This window comes from Balaenoptera borealis, assembly GCF_965194805.1.
Source record: "Balaenoptera borealis genome assembly, chromosome: 8".
NCBI lineage: Eukaryota > Metazoa > Chordata > Mammalia > Artiodactyla > Balaenopteridae > Balaenoptera > Balaenoptera borealis.
In genome coordinates this window covers 38655672-38677639 of record NC_138865.1, presented here as the reverse complement: position 1 = coordinate 38677639, position 21968 = coordinate 38655672, and the positions used below count along the sequence as shown (strand labels likewise).

The 21968-nt window shown below is 41.8% G+C and overlaps 1 protein-coding gene and 1 long non-coding RNA gene across 3 annotated transcripts in view; one reads left to right on the top strand and one right to left on the bottom strand.

Moving 5' to 3' along the window:
- Positions 1–5593, bottom strand: part of AGTPBP1 (ATP/GTP binding carboxypeptidase 1) — a 170935-nt gene extending 165342 nt beyond the window's left edge. The window contains 2 exon segments of the mRNA XM_082401141.1: positions 4336–4380; positions 5396–5593. The gene's annotated coding sequence lies outside the window, so the exon portion shown is untranslated.
- Positions 4910–21687, top strand: LOC309633035. Of its 2 annotated transcripts, XR_014247261.1 has the most exons (3): positions 4910–5218; positions 14116–14249; positions 14597–21687. It is a non-coding gene; the product is annotated as an uncharacterized lncRNA (long non-coding RNA). The 2 variants fall into 2 exon arrangements; XR_014247262.1 differs by lacking the exon at positions 4910–5218 and having other exon boundaries at positions 10900–14249.
- The last annotated feature ends 281 nt before the right edge of the window (positions 21688–21968 follow it).

Genomic DNA, 21968 nt, shown 5'->3' with positions numbered 1-21968 from the left:
ACTATAAGTCCTCAAAGTGTGGTCTGTGGAACCCTGGGGTCCCAACACCCTTTAGGGGGTCCACAAGGTCAAAACTATTTTTATAATAATACTAAAACATTATTAGCTTTTTTAACTATATTAGCATTTACACTAATAGTGCAAAAGCAACGGTGTGTAAAATTTCTGGCACCTTGGAACAAATTATAATGGTGGCACCAAACTGTATTGTTATTAGTGATTGTATTTTCACCATCAAGCACCAGCAATTATAAAAAAGAGTCTGTTTCACTTAAGAATGTCCCTGAAATAGTAAAAAAAGATATTAATTTTACTAAATCTTGGCCATTGCATACATATTCTTTTAATGTTCTATGTGAAAAAATGGTTAAGTATGCATGAAGCATTTCTTGCTATATACTAAATTATAATGCTTGATGGCTGTCTCAAGGAAAAGTGCTTCTGTAACTGAATTGAGACCTTGAATTAGCCTTTTTCATTAAACACCACCTTTACTTAAAAGAATGACTTAGGTATTTTGGCAGAGGTTTGCTCAGAAATGAATGAAGTCTACTTGTCACTTACAGGAAACAACTGACAATCATATTTGTTGCCAATGATAAAATTTGAGCTTTCAAGCAAAAATTAGATTTCTGGAAAACTCATATCCACCATCATGTCACAACTGGGATAGCTTCCCAATAACTTGTTTCTGATGGAATAGGTGGTGATACTGATATTAACATACATGATTTTTTCAATATTTTATAATGAAAAGTAACTCACTGAACCAATATTTACAAATGACCAGGGCATGATGTTATAAATTCAGGCATGGGCATTAGATCCACTCTAAGTTCAGACCAATGGATTTTAACATAACATTATCAAAAAGTCCAATGTTATGATTTCAGATTCCATACTGTAACTGTCAGGGAGGAAGAAAACTTTCCTCTACCCTTCTTCTAGGTTATCCTGGCTGGTCTAAGAATTAAATTGGCATGAGACAGATTAACAGGAGAAAAGCAAATTTAATTTCATATGTATGGGAATCCCATCCACATGAGGGGTCAGAGACCCTCCATACATCAGAGTTTCAAAGACAGAAAGGTAAAATGAAGTGTATATGTCATCCTGAGCTACAGAATGGGATAGGGGCCTGCGGCTTCCAAGAACTAAGGTCATTCACAGGACAGTAAGAAGAGCAGATGTTTGACAATATGATGTTTGTCTGCCATATAGATGGGGCCACTAGTATAAAATTTATCTCTGGTAATAACTCTTTTTCTGGGAAAAATCCCCAATTTAAATCCTTCTAGTTAGTTAAGGAAGGGGCAGTAGTTTCCCTTGAACAGGCAGTTTCTCAACTGCCTTTAGCTCAAAATAATCCACACTCAAAAGTGGCACATTTTGGGGAGGTTCATTCCAAACCCTTACATAACTAACTAAAAACTGTCATATGCTGAGTTTTGATGTAGTACCAAACAAGTATATCCATAATTATCTGGAGGCTATCAAAATATCCCTTCCTTTTTCAGCCATTAACTGGGTGAGGCTGGATTTCTCTCTGTATATATACTTCAACCCAAACAATATATTGCAATAGACTGAATGCAGAAGCAGATATGAGAATCCCGCTGTTTCTATTAAACCAGACATTAGAGATTTACAAAATCTAGAATGCCAGTCTTCTCACTCCTTTATTTATTCTTGAAAAATAGTCATCTTTCACTAAAAAATACGTTTATATTAACATGTAATGGGTTTATACTGATCATTTTAAGTGAATTAATAAAAATTTTGCATCTTTGCTTTAATTTATAATATAGTATAGATATAATCCACAAAAGCTTTCTGTGGTGCTCAATAATTTTTTAAGAGTATAAAAGGGTCCTGATACCAAACATTTGAAAGCACCTGATGTAAAGAACAAAGTATTAATATCAGATCCCTGCAAACCAAAAAGAACAAGAAGTACATTTTAAAAATTTTTTTTTAGTTTTCCTAGGAAAATTACATGAAAACTGAAAAGGAACACAATGGCAAATCAAAATTAACCTCATTCTAAGTAACATCAATACAGAATTTAAAAAAAAAAAGAATGCTTAGATGAAAGTGATTTTGTATATCCAGGAAACATGTAATATCTTGATCAGATAAACACATAAATATATCCATTAATAGTTTGATAGATAATATTTTTGATAGCTGCACATGACAGCCAAAGAAACATGCAATCACAAACTCAAAAACAGGTGATTAAAATAGCAGCCACCACCACCATGAGGGAGACAATCCAAGGTTCTGTCAGAAGGGACAAACAGGGATACTACAGCCACTCTCCGGCAGCATCTCAGGGCACCCAGCTCAGGGTCTAGCTGTTCTAAACTAAACTACATGCTTCCAAGTCCGGACAGTAACACTAAGCTCTCACTTAGCCCCAAAAGAGCAAATGGGTCATCGTGGAATTAATCTGGAATAACAGTGCTCGATCAGCCCAAAGCCCCTTTTCGGCTTACTAGATCCTTTGCACTTAGGAAAAACACTAGCAATATTTACTGAGCATTTACCATGTGCCAGGCATTGTGGGCTAAGCACTTTATATGTATTAACTCATTTAATATTCAAGATCATCTTAAGAGTATACACTATAATTATCCCCATTTTTGGAGTTGAGAAAATTGAAGCACAAAAAAGATAAATAACTTGCTCAAAGCAAAGCCAGGATTCAAATCCAGCCTGTCTGGCTCTGAGGCCCAGACCCTTAGCCACTACACTGTAGTACACAAAGGCACAGTAACCAACAATAATATATAAAGTTTAAATTCAGTGTCCACTGTAGACAATTTCTGTTGTTTACACTGAGACCTACTGCCTAAGAGAAGCTCCCAATTTGCAGAGAGCCCTCTGACAGGTCATCCATTACTACCCATGCACTGTTCAACTTCCAGGTATTAAGGGGCTTCGAGCAAGAAAAGTAGATTTTGGAAGGTGAAACTGTGGAGATTTATTTTTTGTCCAAGATATAGAATATAATACAAATTAGATGATTTCACACATCTTGGACCTCTTTTCCTTCCACTATTGAAGATAAAACCGTTATTATATAAGAATCTAGCTAGACTATTCCAAAGAGAATAATGCCTCAATTCAAGTCAATTGAAAGAGCTTTATAAAAACTGCTTTTACAAAAGTTCAGATTACACTATACATTTAAATGTTTTGCAATGTGACTAATTACAAGGGTAGCTCTATGTCTATACTTTTCAGTGTTCAGAGTGAGACTGCAGTTCTAAGTATGTGTTGAAGCAATTCAAGGCAGAGTTTTGAGGTCATTAAAAAGGAACCTAGGGGGCTTCCCTGGTGGCGCAGTGGTTGAGAATCTGCCTGCTAATGCAGGGGACACGGGTTCGAGCCCTGGTCTGGGAAGATCCCACGTTCCGCGGATCAACTAGGCCCGTGAGCCACAACTACTGAGCCTGCGCGTCTGGAGCCTGTGCTCCGCAACAAGAGAGGCCGCGATAGTGAGAGGCCCGCGCACCGCGATGAAGAGTGGCCCCCACTTGCCACAACTAGAGAAAGCCCTCGCACAGAAACGAAGACCCAACACAGCCAAGGCTAAATAAATAAAGTTAGAAAAAAAAAAATGAACCTACGGCTTCCCTGGTGGCACAGTGGTTAAGAATCCGCCACAACTACTGGGCCTGCGCTCTAGAACCCGCGAGCCTACTGAAGCCCTCGGGCCTAGAGCCCATGCTCTGCAACAAGAGAAGCCACCGCAATGAGAAGCTCTCGCACCGCAACGAAGAGTAGCCCCCGCTCCCTACAACTAGAGAAAGCCCTCGCACAGCAACGAAGACCCAATGCAGCCAAAAATAAATAAATAAAATAAATAAATTTTTTTTTAAATGAACCTACAACTTCATTGTAGAAATTAATTCAAGCAAAGTGGAATGGGAAACAGAACAAGTCGTGTTACAACTCAGCCTTAAGGATGAGAAATAAGGAGTGGATAAGGCACTGCTAACTATCTCACAGTAATTACATAAGACAATGCTTACAGATCTTTCAGGGTTTTCTTTGGTTTTAACATTTGGCACACGTTTTAAAATATGTACCATTATAAAGTGCCTTAAATAAATTACTACTTTTTTGGCCTACTGAACTGAAAACATTCCACAATACAATTACAAAAATAACTTTCTGGTTTTCTCAGGGAAAAAAAAAAGACAATTTATAAGACGAATTCAGAGGTTAACAAAGAAAGAGATAACCCGATTTACATAAAGATTCCAACACGAACACAAATGGTAAGTGAAAATGAGTGATCCAGAAGACCGATAAAGTCCCTTCTACCTACAAACTGTCGTACATCATAAACACTGCTACAATTTTGAATACCTGAAAGAAAAAAAAACCACACAGAATTAATATTGCCAAAGAAAATTTCGACTGAGTCTTACAACATATTAGGTCATCGGCAGTGCTAGACCTGCAAGCACTCGAGGAAGCTATCTTAAAATGAGAAATGGGCTTTAAGTTATCAACATTCACAACGATGTGTAAAACTCTATTCTGTAATGAGTAAATGCCCAGGAAAGGAAACGAACCAATTCAAAACTGCACTGGTACTTTAAGAGACTTAAAGGCACAGGAGGGAAACAACCATTGAGCCCAGCAAGCCTTTGCGTTGGGTTGCAGGAGTCCCTGAACACTTGCAGGAAGAACCCGCAACTCAGGAAGGAAGGCTGGAGGGAAACTCTGCACTGTCATCTAGGGCGATCTGATTCAGGTTCAAATCAAACCCACAAGGCGCCAAGCTGTAAGCAGAGAACACACTTTAGGCCAAGCCACCCACTGAGAGGGAGCAAGCCCAGCCATTGCCGACGTCACACCACAGCCCACCCTGAAGCCCGGCGCACCTAGTGGGTGGGAGCTGGGGCGGCTGGGGAGGCGGGGTACGCGCCCGGCCCCTGCCCTCCGCCCCTCGGCTCCGCTCCGCGCTGTACCGCAGCCACCCGCGCGGTCACCACCGAGAGAAAGGGAGAGCAGGGCAGGGGGCCGCCTCTGCCCTGAGACCGCGCCGGGCACCCTCCGCGGGGACTGGAACGGGAACGACCGAGCCTCCATGGGTGGGGGCGGGGCGTTTTCCAGAAACCGGCCAAAGGCCCCACCCATCAGGGGTTCCCCTCAAGACCCGGTCCACCCCCCGAAAGACACGGGTTACACAACCTGTCAGGTAAGGGGCGGAGGGATCGCAGGGCGCAGACCGGTGCGGGCCCGGGGTCGCTCCTCCCCGGCCCCTCCAGCCCCCAGGACGCCGCGGCTGAGGAGATAGGAGGGGTGGCGGGCGGGCGGGATAGCCGCAGCCGAGGGGCTGCCGGCCCGGACGCGCTGACGGCGGCGGGGCGCTCACCGGCTCAGGATGGGGCGCTGGCAGGGACTGGGTAAATCTGCAGCAGCCGGCTCGGCGTCGGCAGCGCGAGCAGCTGCTCTCCGGGGGCCCGGCGGATGCCTCGCCGCCCGCCGCCGGGTGTTTTCATACAAACCCCGGTGGCAGAAGAGGAGGAGCAGGCGGCGGCGGCGGCGGCAGCGGCGGCGGAACCTGCCTGCATCCCGGGCAACGTCAGCGCGGCGCCCCTCCCACCGCACTCCTCGGCCAGCCGGTTCGCGCGCGCCGGGCGGGAGGGAGGGTGGGGCACGCGTGCGCGCGGGCCGGGTGGGCGCGCCCCGCGGGGAGGGCGGGGCACGCGCGGGCAGGAGCAGGGTGGGGGGTGTTGGGGAGCGCGCGTGGAGAAGGAGGGAGCGCGCGCAGGGGGGAGGGCGGGGCGCTCGCGCCGTTGTTTGGGGGCGGGGAAGGCCGGGCCGAGAGTCTGGAGCAGGGCATGTGCGCGACGCCGGCTGTGGTGCCCTGCAGCTGCCGGCCTACCCAACCAAATGGTTCTTCGGGCGGCTGCCCATGTCCCGCAAGTCACTTTCCTGTACGCTCCCGGTTAGAGACAACGCCTTTTCCCAGAACTAAGCCGGAGCCCACGCCCGCCCTCTTAGGAGGCTTTTAGTAGCACCGGGCCAGCACCATGCCACCCCGGTACCTCCGACCCACGTGGTACCGGGGTGGCATTGGACCCTGGGGACCGCGGTAAAACTTAGCCTTTTCCTCACCTCAAGGAGAGTCCATAATAAGAAGGTGAAGACAAGCAGCTATCACAGCTGGGCTCCCAGAACACAACGAAATTCCACTTTGTGGCCCTGCCTCAGTAAATCAGATACCTAGTGCTGCAACGAACAAAATAGCATGCTGATTTATTTTTTGCTTTTTTTTTTGTAATGTGCGTACATATAGTCACAAAAATGGTAATGCTAAATGGGCCACTGAAGGCAGAGACGGAATGTTTTATCTGAGCCAAAGTAATGTGTCAGAAAGGTAAAATACTGATACACCCCCTTCTGTTTTGACTGCATGTAAACGCACTATAATATATTCTTAATGAATACTGCCATTTACTTTTTTTCAAGAGCATGGATCATGTTTCCTGCTGTTTATAGTAGCTGTTAAGGAATGTAAAATTATTACAACCAGTTAGGGAAATAAATTGAGAGCTATGAGGTTTTAGTTTTGTTTTCTTACCATCAAGTTTAAAAGAAATTAAGCAGGTGTGAAGGTCATTCAAAAGGTAACCCGAGGTGCAGCACCTGTGCTTTCTGCAGTTTGCCCTTGGCAGATGTCTTTACTCCGATAAACAAAGAGACTGCCATTTTATAAATGCCATAGTTTCCTTGACTGTGAGCACCAAAAGGCAGGGTACAGTATTTTAAATAATTTTAAAACTGCCACCCCAAACCACCCAGGCTGAAAAGCATTATCTGAGAACACCTAATTATCTAAATATTTAACACTTTACGGAAATTAAATGTATGTAATATACATGAAACTTTATTCAAAGAGCATCTTCCTAAATGAATTAACCTGCAATGTAGAAAGGTATAGATACAAATGTGAATGTGTGTTTTTGCAAAATTTGCATTCAACTTTAACAAAGCACTGTTAGTGTGGTTCAATGGCCAGGACACAGACCCAGTAGATTAACCCACACAACTAAGTAAAATGCAGAACCAATCCCTGTTGTTCCCTCAGCTTTGTCAGCACACCCTATTATGATATATAAAACTCGTTGTAAATAATTGTGTGATGTAGACCAGAGTCTGACCTTACAGTGATATTCATTTAACTGGGATTCTTCAAATCAGTCTAGCCCATACCTTGTAAGTATTCAATAAATGTTTGATTATTTTAACTTTGGACTAGACTGGGAGAGAAAGGTGAGAGTTGGAGCCCAACTATCTCTTTCTCCTCTTTTGCTGATTTCCTTACCTCCATACCTTTGTTAGAGAAATATACAAAATGCCACAAACTTTATCATGAAACTTTATAGCCATAAGGTTTAGAATAATAGTGGTCCTCTCAAAAGTCTACAGTCATTTCCATCTGGAACCATAAATGTTAGAGGCACAAGCTCAATCATGAAATTTCTGATACGTATCCAATCTTCTGGAGTTGTAACCTCTGTAGGATTGTTGTAATTATTCAATATCATTCAACAATCATCAATTTATTGAGCACCTCCTATGTGCCAGACACAATCCTCCTGAAATCTTCTGAGGAGTTAAACAAATGATAATGCTCAACAAAATACCTAATAGCTGTTATGTGTCAAACTAAAAGGTTTCCCATAAAAAAACATGGAGCAGAAGTGCAGCAAGAACAACCTGAGCTGAAGCTAAACAAACATGACAAGGCTGGGAAGCAACGCCAGCATTTCACATAATGGTGTGGTTCTGGGGGCAAAACCTTTTTACAGTGGCAAATGGTTTCCAGTGGTCATGTGGTAGATCGAATGATATATGATTCAGAGTCAGAAAAACTGAGTTTAACGATCCATATCTGTAAACCACTATACTCTCACTTTCTTCATTTGTGAAATGAACTTAAATATTCCTGCCAAATCTGACATTTGAAAATTTGAAATACCCTTTGATCCAATTAATGGAATTTATCCTAAGGAAATAACCAGGGAAGTGGCAGAGAATTTAGCTAAAAGAATGATTACCCCGGAGTGGTATTATAAACCATCTTAAGTGTTCAAGAGAAGGCACCTGGATAAGCATATTATTGTACATCCATGCAATAGATGACTAGGAAGCCATTAAAAATGATGTGGTAGAGAAGGAGTTTTTAACCTGGGGCCCAAAAGGTTTCATTCATGAACAGCTGTGGATTTACCTTGAGGCTAATGGAGTGAGCAGTGAAGAGAGGTCTCATAGCCCCTCACTTGTGCAGGCGCCTGTGAGTGCTGAATTGCTGAGAGTTAAAGAATTTTCTAGGCATGAAGGGGAAGCCAAGTTGCAATCAAGAAGGATTTCTACGTAGCATTTCCGGTAAATTCCTAAACAGATCTCATTTAAAAAGCACCTGAATCTCCAAGTCTCCAGCAAGATATTGTAATTTCTCATTCTAAATAAATACATTTATATATAATTTTGTGTTTTTCCTTTTAGAGGGCTCCCCACAGTGTGAGAAGGAGGGAATTTCCCATCATTTTCATGTCAGTTTCTCAATCCTACAATCTAGACAAGTGTTTTGTTTTGTTTTGTTCTTAATAACCAAAATAATAAATTTTTAACAGAAGTCACAAACACTAAAACTACTCTTTATTTCTATGTAATAAAACTGTTTAGCATTTCCAAACGACTAAAAATTAACTGATTTGAAAACATTAAAGAAATAGTTTCATACCAGCTAATCATTAATTAGATTGAAATTTAGAAATGGGGAGTCAAAACTAAATTCACTTTCTCATATTTAAGAAATTCTTCAGTGTCTGATATATTGTTAAATGAGAAAAGCAAGTTGTTGAACTGTATGGATTGTACGAAGAAATTTGTATTTTTAAAAAATCAATACTACAGAAATTATTATGCATTTATAGTTTCATAAATAGGGTTCTATAAGGGAAAATACCATTCTACTTACTAGAATTACTTGGGGCCAGGTTGGGGTAGGCACTGCCATTTTATATATTTTGCATTATTTAAATGTTTTAAAAGTAAGCATGCAACCTAAGAAAAAATAAAGTTGAAAACAAAAAAATAAAAATAAAATAGTGTCTCCAAAATCATATAAACTTCAAATCCCATAAATCCTGGATCCTCCTCTATTTATTAACTGATAAATTTTAATTGTGTAATTGCATAGCTGCTTCTTTTGGGGCTTAGGGAGTATAGCTTTCATTAGATTCTTAAAGAGGTCCAATTACAAAAGGATTAAGATCATGGTTTAAGAGGGATACACTTAATGACACATAAACATATTCATGGTACATTGTTTTGTAAGTTAGCAGATTACATGCAACATGATTCCATTTTTATAAAAACGTGTCTTTATATGTATAAAAACAAGACTGGAACATTAAAGTTTTAACAACAGTTATCACGTGGTAATGGAATTATAGATCATTTAAAATTTATTCTTTTTATTTCTCAATGGTTGTTAAACTTTCTACAATAAAAATATGATATTTTAACAAAAAAGTTACATTATTTAAGTTATCATAACTAATTTTGAAAGTTGTTGAGCAGATTAGAAGTTATAGTATATGTAGGCTTCCCTGGTGGGGCAGTGGTTAAGAATCTGCCTGCCAATGCAGGGGGCATGGGTTCGAGCCCTGGTCAGGTAAGATCCCACATGCGGCAGAGCAACTAAGCCCGTGTGCCACAACTACTGAGCCCGCGCGCCTAGAACTCGTGCTCCGCAGCAAGAGAAGGCACCGCAATGAGAAGATGGCACACTGCAACGAAGAGTAGGCCCTGCTCGCCGCAACTAGAGAAAGCCCGCGTGCAGCAATGAAGACCCAACGCAGGCAAAAATAAATAAATTTTTTTAAAAAAAGTATAGTATATGTAAAAGCAGGTTGTAAATCATAAGGTCCCTACAAAGGTTAATTATTGTTTCCCTGGCTTTAAAGTAGCCACGGAACATGGGCACCAATAGACTGCATTAGCCTGAAACCAAAGGCAACCATTGGGAAGTCTCATTTATACATTACTCTCTTCTGTCACAATCGACTTTGTGGACAACACCTTTTAAAACAAGAGTTAATGCAAATATGAAAGATTTGGATTTTTTTTTTTTAACTACAAAGAAAAGTCATGCAGAATTATCTTCAGCTTAAAAATAAGAAATAATTTTTTATGAATTATTGAGGAAACATTATTTCCTATTTTTAGATATGTGAAATTTGGGCATACCTTTATACTCGGCTAGACGGGACTTTGATTCCTCTTATCACAATGAGATGGAAATTTCAGGACAATAATCAATCAAATTATTTGTTCTCTATCTGTATCAGTCCCCAGGTTCAAGATCCAGATCTTGGAGAGAGCACAGCAGTGACTCACAGAGATGATGGTGAAGTCTCTGTGGTACTGTGCTGGCAGAACTTGCTGGAAACCTGTCCTTTGGAACTTCCTAGAACTCCATCATCTAGGGTGCTGGGGAAAGCTATTCATGGGGAGGCATCCCACCGAGACACTCCACTATGAAACTGCCTGAAGGGGTGCCAGCTGCTGGCTACTGGGTGCCATGCGTTGGAGAAGTCACCGATTGGGACTTAACGTTGGTCTTCACTGTTTGCAGGTTAGGCACTCAGAAGTAGCGTCAGCCAAGTCAGCCTTAGTAAGCATAAGTCACGTTGCTGAGCCCATGCATAGCCTCTGTCCCAACCACTGCAGCCAATTTGCTCAGGGGTCCACTGAGCAAACACTGAGGTGGCTGGGGAAAGTGACTGACATCTCAGAGAGCATCATTTTGTCCATCTGGTAATTAACCTTCCCTGCAGTAGATGCCCTTAGGTGGGCTTTCATGTGGAGCACAAATATTTTCACGGTTTGTGCCCATTCAGAGAGGTCCATCCACATAACCTCCTTTGCAAACTTCCTCCTCACCAATCTCTCAATCCCATCTCTTCCAAGTTCCTAACTCACCAGCCCAACAATTGGCAACTGCCCAAGAAGCAGTGTAGATCCATATCTATTGCTCAAAATTCTGCCCAACTGGAAGGATTTTCCTTCACTGTTGTCCTTCAGGGTCACCCCTGTGTGGGCTGTAATGCTGTAGCTGTCTACTTTTGTATGGTGCCAGCATATTTACAGACCCATCAGTAAACCAAGTTTGATTTTTTTCTTCCTCAGACAGCTGGTCATATATACAGTGTCCCCCAAAATATCTAGGTATTATCTGTAGTGCTTTCAGTCTTCCTTCTAGGTGGGAATCTTTGATTTGCCAAAGGACTATAGACCTGTGATTCCTCCCTGAGAAACTGAGACTTAATGAGCTTTAATTCTGGGACACTGGTAAAAATACTTTTACAACTTCCTTTTGCATTGTTTAAAATTCAAAGTGACAGGCTTATGCCTTAACTATTTATAAAGAAATGCATGTCAAAAAAGTAAAAAAACAGGATTCATAAATAAGAGGGATTTTAACCAAAGGATTAGTGGATATTGCTCAAAGAGACATGAAAATATCTTACAGGAAAAGACTCAGTGGCTGTGGCCTGCATTGCTTATGAACAATGGTCAGGATATGCTGGTATATTGTTCCTATAAGAAATGAAAAATTGCTGCTTGGCTAGAGCCAGCCATTTCAGGCTCCATTTGGGGATTTTCCCAAGAATCTCACACAACACAGAACAGCATAGAAGGAATGCTTTATTTCTCTGGAAATTCATTTCTCTTGATCCCTGTGGAAGGCAGAATCATGCCCCCTCCCCAAAGATACCCACATCCTAATCCCCAGAACCTATGAATATATTACTTTACATGGCAAAGAGACTTTTCAGATTTTATTAAATCAAGGACTTTAAGATAGGAAGATTATTCTGGATTATCTGGATTATTCTGAATTATCTGGGCCCAATCTAATCACATGAGACCTTAAAAGCAGAGAGTCTTTCCTGGCTGTGGTCAGAGGAAGATGTGACTATAGAGGACAGGTCAGACAGGTGCAACATTGCCGGCTTTGAAGGTGGAGAGAGTAGGCCATAAGCCAAGAAATGCAGTGGCCTCCAGAAGCTGAAAAGGAAAGGAAAGGGAATCTCCCCAGACTCTAGAAAGGAATGCACCCCTGTCAAAATTTTAATTTTAGCCCAGTAAGACCTGTATTGGACTTCTAATCTACAGAACTGTAATATAATTAATGTGTGTTATTCTAACCCACTATGATTATGGTAATTTGTTACAGCAGCAATAGAAAACTAATACCACCTCCATGTTGATTATCCATAAGCAATGAGAACTACTCTGTCTATTTGACTTCTTAAACACACATAACCTACTCAATTCTAAATGTGATTATGCTGGGGTTTTTTTCTTTTGAACTTTCCAGACAGAAAAGGTAGATATGTTTCTTACTTCTGAATTGGAGGAACTCTCATTATTATGCAGTTATCATCTTACCAACCCCCAACCTCAGCCCCAAAGTCAGGATAGTTCATTCTCTAAGTGAAGGTATTTTTACAGTAACCTGCATACACCGGGACTTAATTCATGTTTGCTGATGATTATGACAATAGTAATGACCATAGAGGAGAAGCTTTCTCTAGCCATAAAGGAAAATAATGCATAAAAACAAAACAACAATGAAAGACTTTTTAAGAACATTTTAATAGAAGGAAAATGTTTGAGCTCTATTTCCATATATAAACCAAAAATCTTCTCTTTAAATTAGCTGTTACACTTTACAAATATGCTTGCATAGGCTCAGAGTGTCTCTGAAAAACAAACAAGGAACTGATAACAGTGGTTGCCTCTGGGGAGAACTGGTAGACTGTGGCAGAGAGACTTACCTTTATTGAACACCATATTATGCTCTTAGATTATACTGTATGCGTGTAGTATCTAGTAAAATAACTACTTGATTTTTTTTAATTTGAAGATTTTACGTTACCTTTTATTTAGAATTTTATATAGAGAAAAGGCCTTTCTTGTAGAGATCAACCTGTACCCAGGTATTACAGATACAGAAACTGAGATGAGAACCAGTCAAATGTCATTACATTGCAAACTCAAAGTTTAAAAACTCCTCTTTAACTACCATATGACCCAGCAATCCCACTACTGGGCATATACCCTGAGAAAACCATAATTCAAAAAGAGTCATGTACCAAAATGTTCATTGCAGCTCTATTTACAATAGCCAGGACATGGAAGCAACCTAAGTGTCCATCATCGGATGAATGGATAAAGAAGATGTGGCACATATATACAATGGAATATTACTCAGCCATAAAAAGAAATGAAATGGAGGTATTTGTAATGAGGTGGATGGAGTTAGAGTCTGTCATACAGAGTGAAGTAAGTCAGAAAGAGAAAAACAAATACAGTATGCTAACACATATTTATGGAATCTAAGGGAAAAAAAAAAAAAGGTCATGAAGAACCTAGTGGCAAGACGGGAATAAAGACACAGACACCTACTAGAGAATGGACTTGAGGATATGGGGAGGGGGAGGGGTGAGATGTGACAGGGTGAGAGAGTGTCATGGACATATATACACTACCAAATGTAAAATAGCTAGCTAGTGGGAAGCAGCCGCATAGCACAGGGAGATCAGCTCGGTGCTTTGTGACCACCTAGTGGGGTGGGATAGGGAGGGTGGGAGGGAGGGAGATGCAAGAGGGAAGAGATATGGGAACATATGTATATGTATAACTGATTCATTTTGTTATAAAGCAGAAACTAACACACCATTGTAAAGCAATTATACTCCAATAAAGATGTTTAAAAAAAAAAAAAACTCCTCTTTAAAAAAAAAGCCATGTGGAAGAAAAAAAAATAGTCATGTGTATGTAGATGAACATGTGTGTTTGTATAAATGGCTAGAATATACACCAGAAGTAACAGTGACTGTCTTTGGGTGGTGGAGAAAGTGATTTTCATTTTCTTCTTTTTGTTTTTCTAATTTTCTAAAAGTTTTAAGGGACATCAGGTCACTTTTGTAATTGGAAGAAGAACCATTTTAATAGACAGAAACGTCCCATGACTTGAGCTCAGCTCACCTGACTGACTGCATTTTCCAGTTTCCTTGTAGCAAAGAGAAAGTTTCCCAGTTGCTCCATGTAAGAGAGAGCTATCGGAGAGGAAAGTGTGCTGACCACCCTGATGGAAATCTCAGAAGGGCAGTTCCTCACTGATGAGTCTAATCTTCAACATGGTAAGTCAAGAAATTTGAATTTTCAGTCGGTGCATCGCAACTTTATCAGTTAATAGGAAGCTGATTGAAGTTAACTAAACTCACAAGTGGCCGAATTATACCCAGAAAAATAAACTGTTAACTTTAATAAGGGATGTGCTTTTCTGGCAAACAAAATCTCTGGCCTACTATTTTCAGAAGTTTTTTTTAGCGGTGGTATGCTTTCTCCAAGCAACTGTTTTGTTTTGGGTTCTCTCTGTGTGTGTGTGTGTGTGACCAATATGTAAAACAGAGAAAATGAAGCTGCTCCTGTTGAAGACAGATGAAAGGCCTGCTCAGCCTGATGTGATCTTCTCCTCTTTCCCCAGATGTCCTCCAGAACATTTCCTTAGAAGCCCCAGGACTTGAAGGAATACCATCTGGCACCAATTCATCTACTGGTACCAAATAAATAAGCAGAAGGTTGCTTAGTGAGCATAGACCTGAAGGAAAGAGACTTGGAGGAATACTCCATCCAGGTTCTGGGAAATGTCTGGTGAGTTTTCCCAGTTCCGCACAACACATGTCTCTCTGAGAGATGGGAATGTACGTTTTCCTGACAGATAGGCTCTCTTTGCTTCTAGCAGTGCTGGACAGTGGTGGACTGGTAAACCAACTCTCTGAAAACTAAACAAAACTAGCAAACAAAAATCCATGGTCTATAGCAACTGCCAATTTCTGTGGTATAAACATTCCCACTGTGGCTGATTTCAAGGGACCAACAGACTTTACCTGAATATTTAACAATCAGTTCTGTAAAACCCATACTGCCGGCTCCAGTGGAACACTGCTATATGTGTGCTCCATGCAAAACACAGTTTAGCAGGCTATAGCTTTCTTTGCTAATATTCCTTGTCTTGATGATATATGTAGGTCAGCTATATAAAATTTAGAGGTTTCCTGAATCTCTAATAGTCACACATCTACAAACCATCTCTGGATTGTTTCTGCCAAAGGTAGAAACAATCTACTTGTCATGTGTTCATTCTTTCTGGTTTTATTCAGAGGGCAACCAAATTCTGAAAGTTTCACTATTTATTGACAGCAGTGATTCTGACAAACTGTAGCCATCTCTTTGGCCTGGTGATGATTTCATACCTTACAGGCCTTTTCCTCCCTTATGAATCATGCTTCTGTTTATTCCTGGAAGTGAAATGGACAATTTTTAATAAATGCTGTGTTCATACAGCCACAGAAGAATTGGACCTGAACAAATAATTGAGTTAGTCTCTCTTACTATGTATTATCCATATGTTCTGGTTTCTTACTGAGGGCCTGCATGACCAGTTCTGCTTTCCAGCATAAGGTCAGTCCTGATAGTTTTTTGCAGATTACCATCTTGCACAGAACCATAAACACTGTAAAATATTTCTATTCACCTCCTAGGCAGTGTTAGCTAGTGTCGACTGAAAAAAAAAAAACCACAACCTAAAAGTTGAGAGTTATGTTTTATTCGACAGACATTCGACTTAAACCTGGGAGACAGGACTCTCAGATCTCTCTGAGAGACCGCTCTGAAGAGACAAGAGGGGATGCCAGGATGTATAGGAGTTTTTGCAACAAAGACCACGTAGTGGGAACATCAAAAGATTACTGTTAATTAAAGAAAACCAGATATCTCAAGTTAAGGAATTTAGTGCTTTTCTATATATGGGAAGATGCAAGGGTCTGGGCTCATTGAAATCATTCCTTCGATATGCACCTCAGCTACCTGGGGCCAGTATTCTGCTTTTCTCCATCCTGAATCTCCTCAGGGTGCACAGTTGGGGGTGACCGCAGTGGCTCAGGGGTTGGCAGTGGGCAGCCTGTTTGTCTCCATCCTGAGTTCCCTCAAGGCTCACAGTCAGGGGGGCTGTAATGTGATGGCTTGATGGCTGCAACATCCTTTGTTTGCTGATATGGCAGGGAACATTTCTCATTCACACTAGCCTGAGTGGCTGATGTGAAATAAAGAAAACTTAAAATAAATGTCTACCCCAAATATCTCCGACTGCAGCTTCATCAAGTTCCCTGAAATTCTCAGCCTGGGAGTCACTCCTCTGAGGCAAATTCTAATTCTCCAAAGGAACTTAGAGCTATGAAATATTTAATTTATGAGGGAGATGCCTTAGCAGTTAAAAATATAATTTTTAGATATTTATGAGTTTAATGAAAAGAAAATAGGCCACAAAAGACAGATTACCATGAAGGAATGGGAGAAAGGTTCAGAGCTTGGAAGAATGCTATGTGTGGGCTCTGGGCAGAGCAAAACACAGTGAGCTTTGAAAGTGAGTAGAAGTCCACAGTAATGGGAGGTGAATTACTCAAAGACAGACTATAATTCTGTGACTTTTCTTGTCCTCTCTTGCTGGCTTTGATCCTAGCTCATACATGATTCTGGAAAACAAAATGCAGCATTCCCTTTTCTAATTGAAGTACCTTCAGTTCCCTTGGCATTGCATCTGAAATTGAAAAGTGGATAAGAACACTTTGAAGATGTACCAGCCGGTACAGAGCTCTTCCCTCTATGAATTAGCAGCAATCATGAGTATTTGTTCAACAGAGTGTGCCTGGAAGGCCCCCAGAGGGTAATGGGATCAGGTATCACTAATGATTACAGGAAGATGAAAGCAGACAGTAGCTAAAGGAGGAATTTGAGCTGAGACAGGCAGCCTGAAGCAACTGGAAAGCCAAGTCATTACATGTGCAAAATCGATCCTTCTGTTCAGTCTTTGGGAGACTCCCTCATTGCCGAGAAGGGTTTAATTCAATTAGCAAAGAGCTGTGGGGAAAAGGCTTGTGCAACCTTGAGCCTGGCTGGATATCTTTAGCTCTAAAGCAAAGTTATTTTGGGAGGATCATCATAATTCGCTTGCTTCAGCACTAAACGCATCCGGGATATGCTCCCTGAAACTCAAAGGAATGCTCTGTCTCACATCCTGTGTTTCTGCATGTAACTTTCCTTGAACTTTACTACTGCTCCCTATACCCATCTCTCCCCGGCTTCCCACTGTAAGCTCTCTTCTCCCTAAATTGGATAAGAGCATTGTGAAAGGACCTTAAGTTGCGGAAGAGGAGCCATCTCTAAATGGAGCTATGGGGAGAAACTCCAATTCAGTGTGTGCCCTTGGGTAAGCCATGCCACCTCTCTGGGCCTTGGTTCCCTCTTTTCTAAAACTGAAGTTCTGGAAAACAAATGAACTGCAGGGCTGGGCTAAACAATCTCTAAGGTATTATTCCCAACAAGTGTGCCAGCTAACATAAATGTGACCGGAACAGCTTACGGGCAAGCTGACAGTCATCTGGTTGCCCCTGTCTAGCCACACTAGCATGCAGAGGTATTGAACCCCTTGGCCTTTAGGGCAGCTGGAGCCCCTGAGTCTGCCACTTACAGATGCAAACCTCCCAATCCCTTTTGGTATGCAGTATATATACCGATTTCTATGGAAAACACTAGAAAACATTAAGATCCCTTTCAGAGCTAACATTCTGTGAATCTGTAAATGTGGCATTTGCACTTCCCAGAGGGAGAGCTTCCAAAACCCTCAGGAAATATGCCTGGGAGGCCATGAAAAAGATCAGATGAGGGTTTTCTTTGGAGAGTCTCAAAAAGACAGGGAAGATGCTCACAGCAAAGGTAGAGAATTTGCCGGTAGTTGTTAAGAAGAGTTGGCCTTTGGAGACACATTAATATTTTTGCACCTGAATAATAATAACAATAAGAATTAAAAGGCGGTCCTTCATATAGATCTGGTATAAGGTATATGCTTGGTAAAAGATGAATGAATACATGACCTTTACTAAGAAGCCATAAGGTACAGTACTAGGATTATACCTGTAATCCCATAGTTCCCTTGGTTAGTCTCAAGCTTGCCAGATACGTATATCTGTTGCCTCTACTAGACTCTGAGGGCCCCTTAAGCAAGGGCAATTTGTCTTACAGCACTTAGCAAAGTACTTTGGATATGGTATATACTCAATGCAAATTTGCTGAGTTTAATTTAATTTAGAGATACCAGTTTCAAGAAATTCCTGCTTTCAAAATATTTGCAGTGCATGGGGGGAACAAAGCTAATCAACTTTAATAATTATACACATTACAAAATTAATTATGCTTATTAATATGGAAATAATTCTAAGAATGCTTCTTAATATAAAACAGTAGAAACAATTCAGTTTTACCTTCATTAAATGCGCTTTCATTTTTACCTTTCATTGCTCTCCCCTGTGGCCTAAAATTGACCTGTTTTTCCTATTTGATGGGGGAGTTCTACTCTCCTTTTCAAAACCACAGTTTTCCCCTTGCTCTCTGCATGGGTAGCTCTGTCCAGCCTTCGGGTCTCAGCTGGGTTTCACTTTGATATCTCCTGGGCAGAGACTGAGATAAGGACTTAGGAAGGGATTCCTTAGAGAGAGAGTGGAGAAGAATAAGACAAGGAAGGAGGAAAATCCAATAAAGAACCCACTTATTGGCTGGGTACGGTTATGGACTACTGGGGCTCCCTCCCCCTAGGAGCCCTCTGCTGCACCACGTAGAATGTGCGTCAGAATTGTTCTCTAAAATGGTTGGAGTCTGGGGCCTTTATCCACCAACTTCTGTCCTTTTTTGGTTAATGGTTGCCCCTGGTGAATACTTCCAGTTTACCCTGTACCTGGCAGAGCAAGCTCCCAAGAAAGCCCCGAGGCAGAATTAGCAGTGGGATGCTGTCCACAGCAGAACTGACCCCTACAGGTGCAGTGCGAATCGAACGCAGGTTAACCCCCACGAGGCTTTGCTGAAATAGGCAGCCATTAAAGCATTCTGCCTAACAATATTGATCAGCTTAGTTTAATTATCAGGATATATCATTGTTTATCTTTGTTCATGAGCATCTAATGTTTGGGGGGGCTTCTTTCTTCTGGAGACAGTACTGCAGTTTTCCTCTAGGAAAGCCACTTCTCTATTGACAGCTATTAGGCTTCAAAAGTAGAGTCCACTCCTCGTTCTAATAATGGCCAGGAAGCAGTGTGCTCCGCAGTCCAGTGGATGTGTCTCTTGCTTCAATAGTGTTTGGACAGAACAGACCCAGAGACGCCCCTTCCTCCAGCCCCCATCCACCCTCCAACCTATTTATCACTTGCAACCTTTGGACCAACCACTCAGCTCTCCTCGGTCTCAGGGACCAGCCAACATCATTTTCTGAGCTTAGCTCCTTAATGCCAATCAACCATGAGCTCCCAGATTTGTCAAAATTATTCCACGGAGATAGAGGCTGTCATCAACTGCCCGGTCTACATGCATCTGCCGGCCTCCTACACCTACTGTTACCCGAAAAACTGGGTTTGCCTCTTGGTGGGTGTCGAGTTAAAAGACACAACTGTGAATGTCACCTGCCACATCAGTAAACAAAGGATGTTGCAGCCATCAAGCCCTCAGCCACTGCAGCTGCCCCGACTGTGCATCTGATTCTGTATGGAGGCCCTATACAGTTAAGGAATGATTTCAAAGAGCCCAGACTCTTGCATCTTCCCATACATAAAAAAGTACTAAAGTAACTTAAGATGTCTGGTTTTTCTTTAATTAACAGTAATCTTTTGATGTTCCAACTACCTGGGTTTTGTTGCAAAAACTCTTTTGTATCCTGGTTCCTCCCTTACCTCTTTGGAGCAGTCCCACAGAGGTATCTGGGAGGCTGTCTTCTGGTCTTAAGTCCTCAGAAAATCTGCTGAGATTCTCAACTTTTAGCTTGTGCCATTTTTTTCAGTTGATACAACCAAACCAAAGATCAAGAAAAGGAAGGATTTATTACCTGCAGCAAGTAAGGAGAACACTGGGGATCTTTCCCAAAGCAGTGTCTCCTTAAACAGTAAAATTGAGGAAGCTAAGGGTACATGCATTTTCATGAAGGGACTTGGGTGGTCAAAAGACTCCAAGCTTTAGTTGATGGAAGTCACAGGGGTCCAGAAAAGGTTAACATCATCCTCCCTTAGGTTCCAGTTGATCTGGTGGTTGAGAGCTTCAGGTTAATCTTTACCACTGAAAGAGAACTGGGAGTTTTTACAACTGATGTATTATCTTTGCTATTGTTAATTTGCTTACTTGACAATAGTCATTTGTTTCTGCATTCTTTTACTCTCTTAAGATCATTAATTACTGAAATCTGTTCAAGGACTAGCATTGTGGCCAGTCTTAGATCACAAAATGGCTTAGGCCAGAAATGGCTTATTTATGTCAAGAAAGCCATGACTGGTTCTTTCTCTGGGGACCCCCTACCCTATCTGCTTATACTAACTCTCTCTGGGCTTCTACTTTGACCTTGACTACGATGTGTCTCTGCAGGGCGTGGGCCACTTTTCCCACAAATTGGCAGAGGAGAAACCCAAGGGTGCTGAGCGTCTCTTGGAGATGCAACACCAGCAGTGGCCTCACCCACTTCCAGGACCTGCAGAAGCCGTCCCAAGATGAGTGGGGTAAAACCCAGGCAGCTACAGAAGCCACCGTGCTCATGGAGATAAACCTGACCCAGGCCCTTTTGGATCTGCATGCGTTGGGTTCTGCCTGAGTAGACCCCCATCTCTGTGACTTCCTGGAGAGCCACTTCCTACAGGAGCAGGTGAAACTCATCAAGAAGATGGCAACCACCTGACTAACGTCCACAGGCTGGGGGTCCCCAGGCTGGGCTGGGCGCGTATCTCTTCAAAAGGCTCACCCTCAAGCACGACTAGGAGCCTCTGGAGCCCAGCAGCCTTTGAGGAGCCCCTCTGGTGTCAGGGCTTCTGCCTGAAGCCCTCTCTCTCTCTCTGCAGCCACTAGGCTGCTTTTGAACCACCCTGGAGCCCTAACCCAAGCCCTGGACCAAATGGAAATAATAAAGCTTTTTGCAGCAAATAGTAATAATAATAGTGGCTAGGAGGCTCCTGCTGAGCCAATCAGAGCATCACGTTCCCAATCAGCCAATGAGAAGCAATGAAATATATTCTAGGACTCTCAGTTGTAACACATTTGCTGCACTGAGGGGAGAGCTAGTTTAAGGACTGAGCCCACACACGAAAAGCAGAACCAGGGGTGTAAGAGAAATAGGTTTTGGTGACATTGCTTGAGGTCCTAGATAAAACTTCATAGGTAGTGTCAACTGAAAAAATACACAACCTAAAATTTGAGAATTATGTTTTATTCGGTGGACAAAACTGAAGACTTAAGCCCAGGACACAGCATCTCAGAGAGACTCTGAGGGACTTCTCCGAAGAGGTAAAGGAGGAGCCAGGATACACAGGAGTTTCTGCAACAAAGACCAGGTAGTCAGAACATCAAAAGTTTACTGTTGGGGGACTTCCCTGGTGGTGCAGTGGTTAAGACTTCGCCTGCCAATGCAGGGGGTTCAGGTTTGATCCCTGGTCAGGGAGCTAAGATCCCACATACATCACAGCCAAAAAACCAAAACATAAAAAAAAACACCAAAAGCCAGAAGCAATATCAAATTCAATAAAGACTTTAAAAATGGTCCACATCAAAATAAATAAACAAATAAATAAAAGATTACTGTTAATTAAAGAAAACCAGACATCTCAAGTTAAGGAATTTAACGCTTTTCTGTGTATGGGAAGATGCAAGAGTCTGGGCTCACTGAAATCATTCCTTTGACATGAGCCTCAGCTATCTGCGGCCAGTATCCTGTGCTTTCTTTTTCTTTTTCTTCTTCTTTTTTTTAACTAATGGCCTACTTGAGTTGGTTGGGTTTTTTT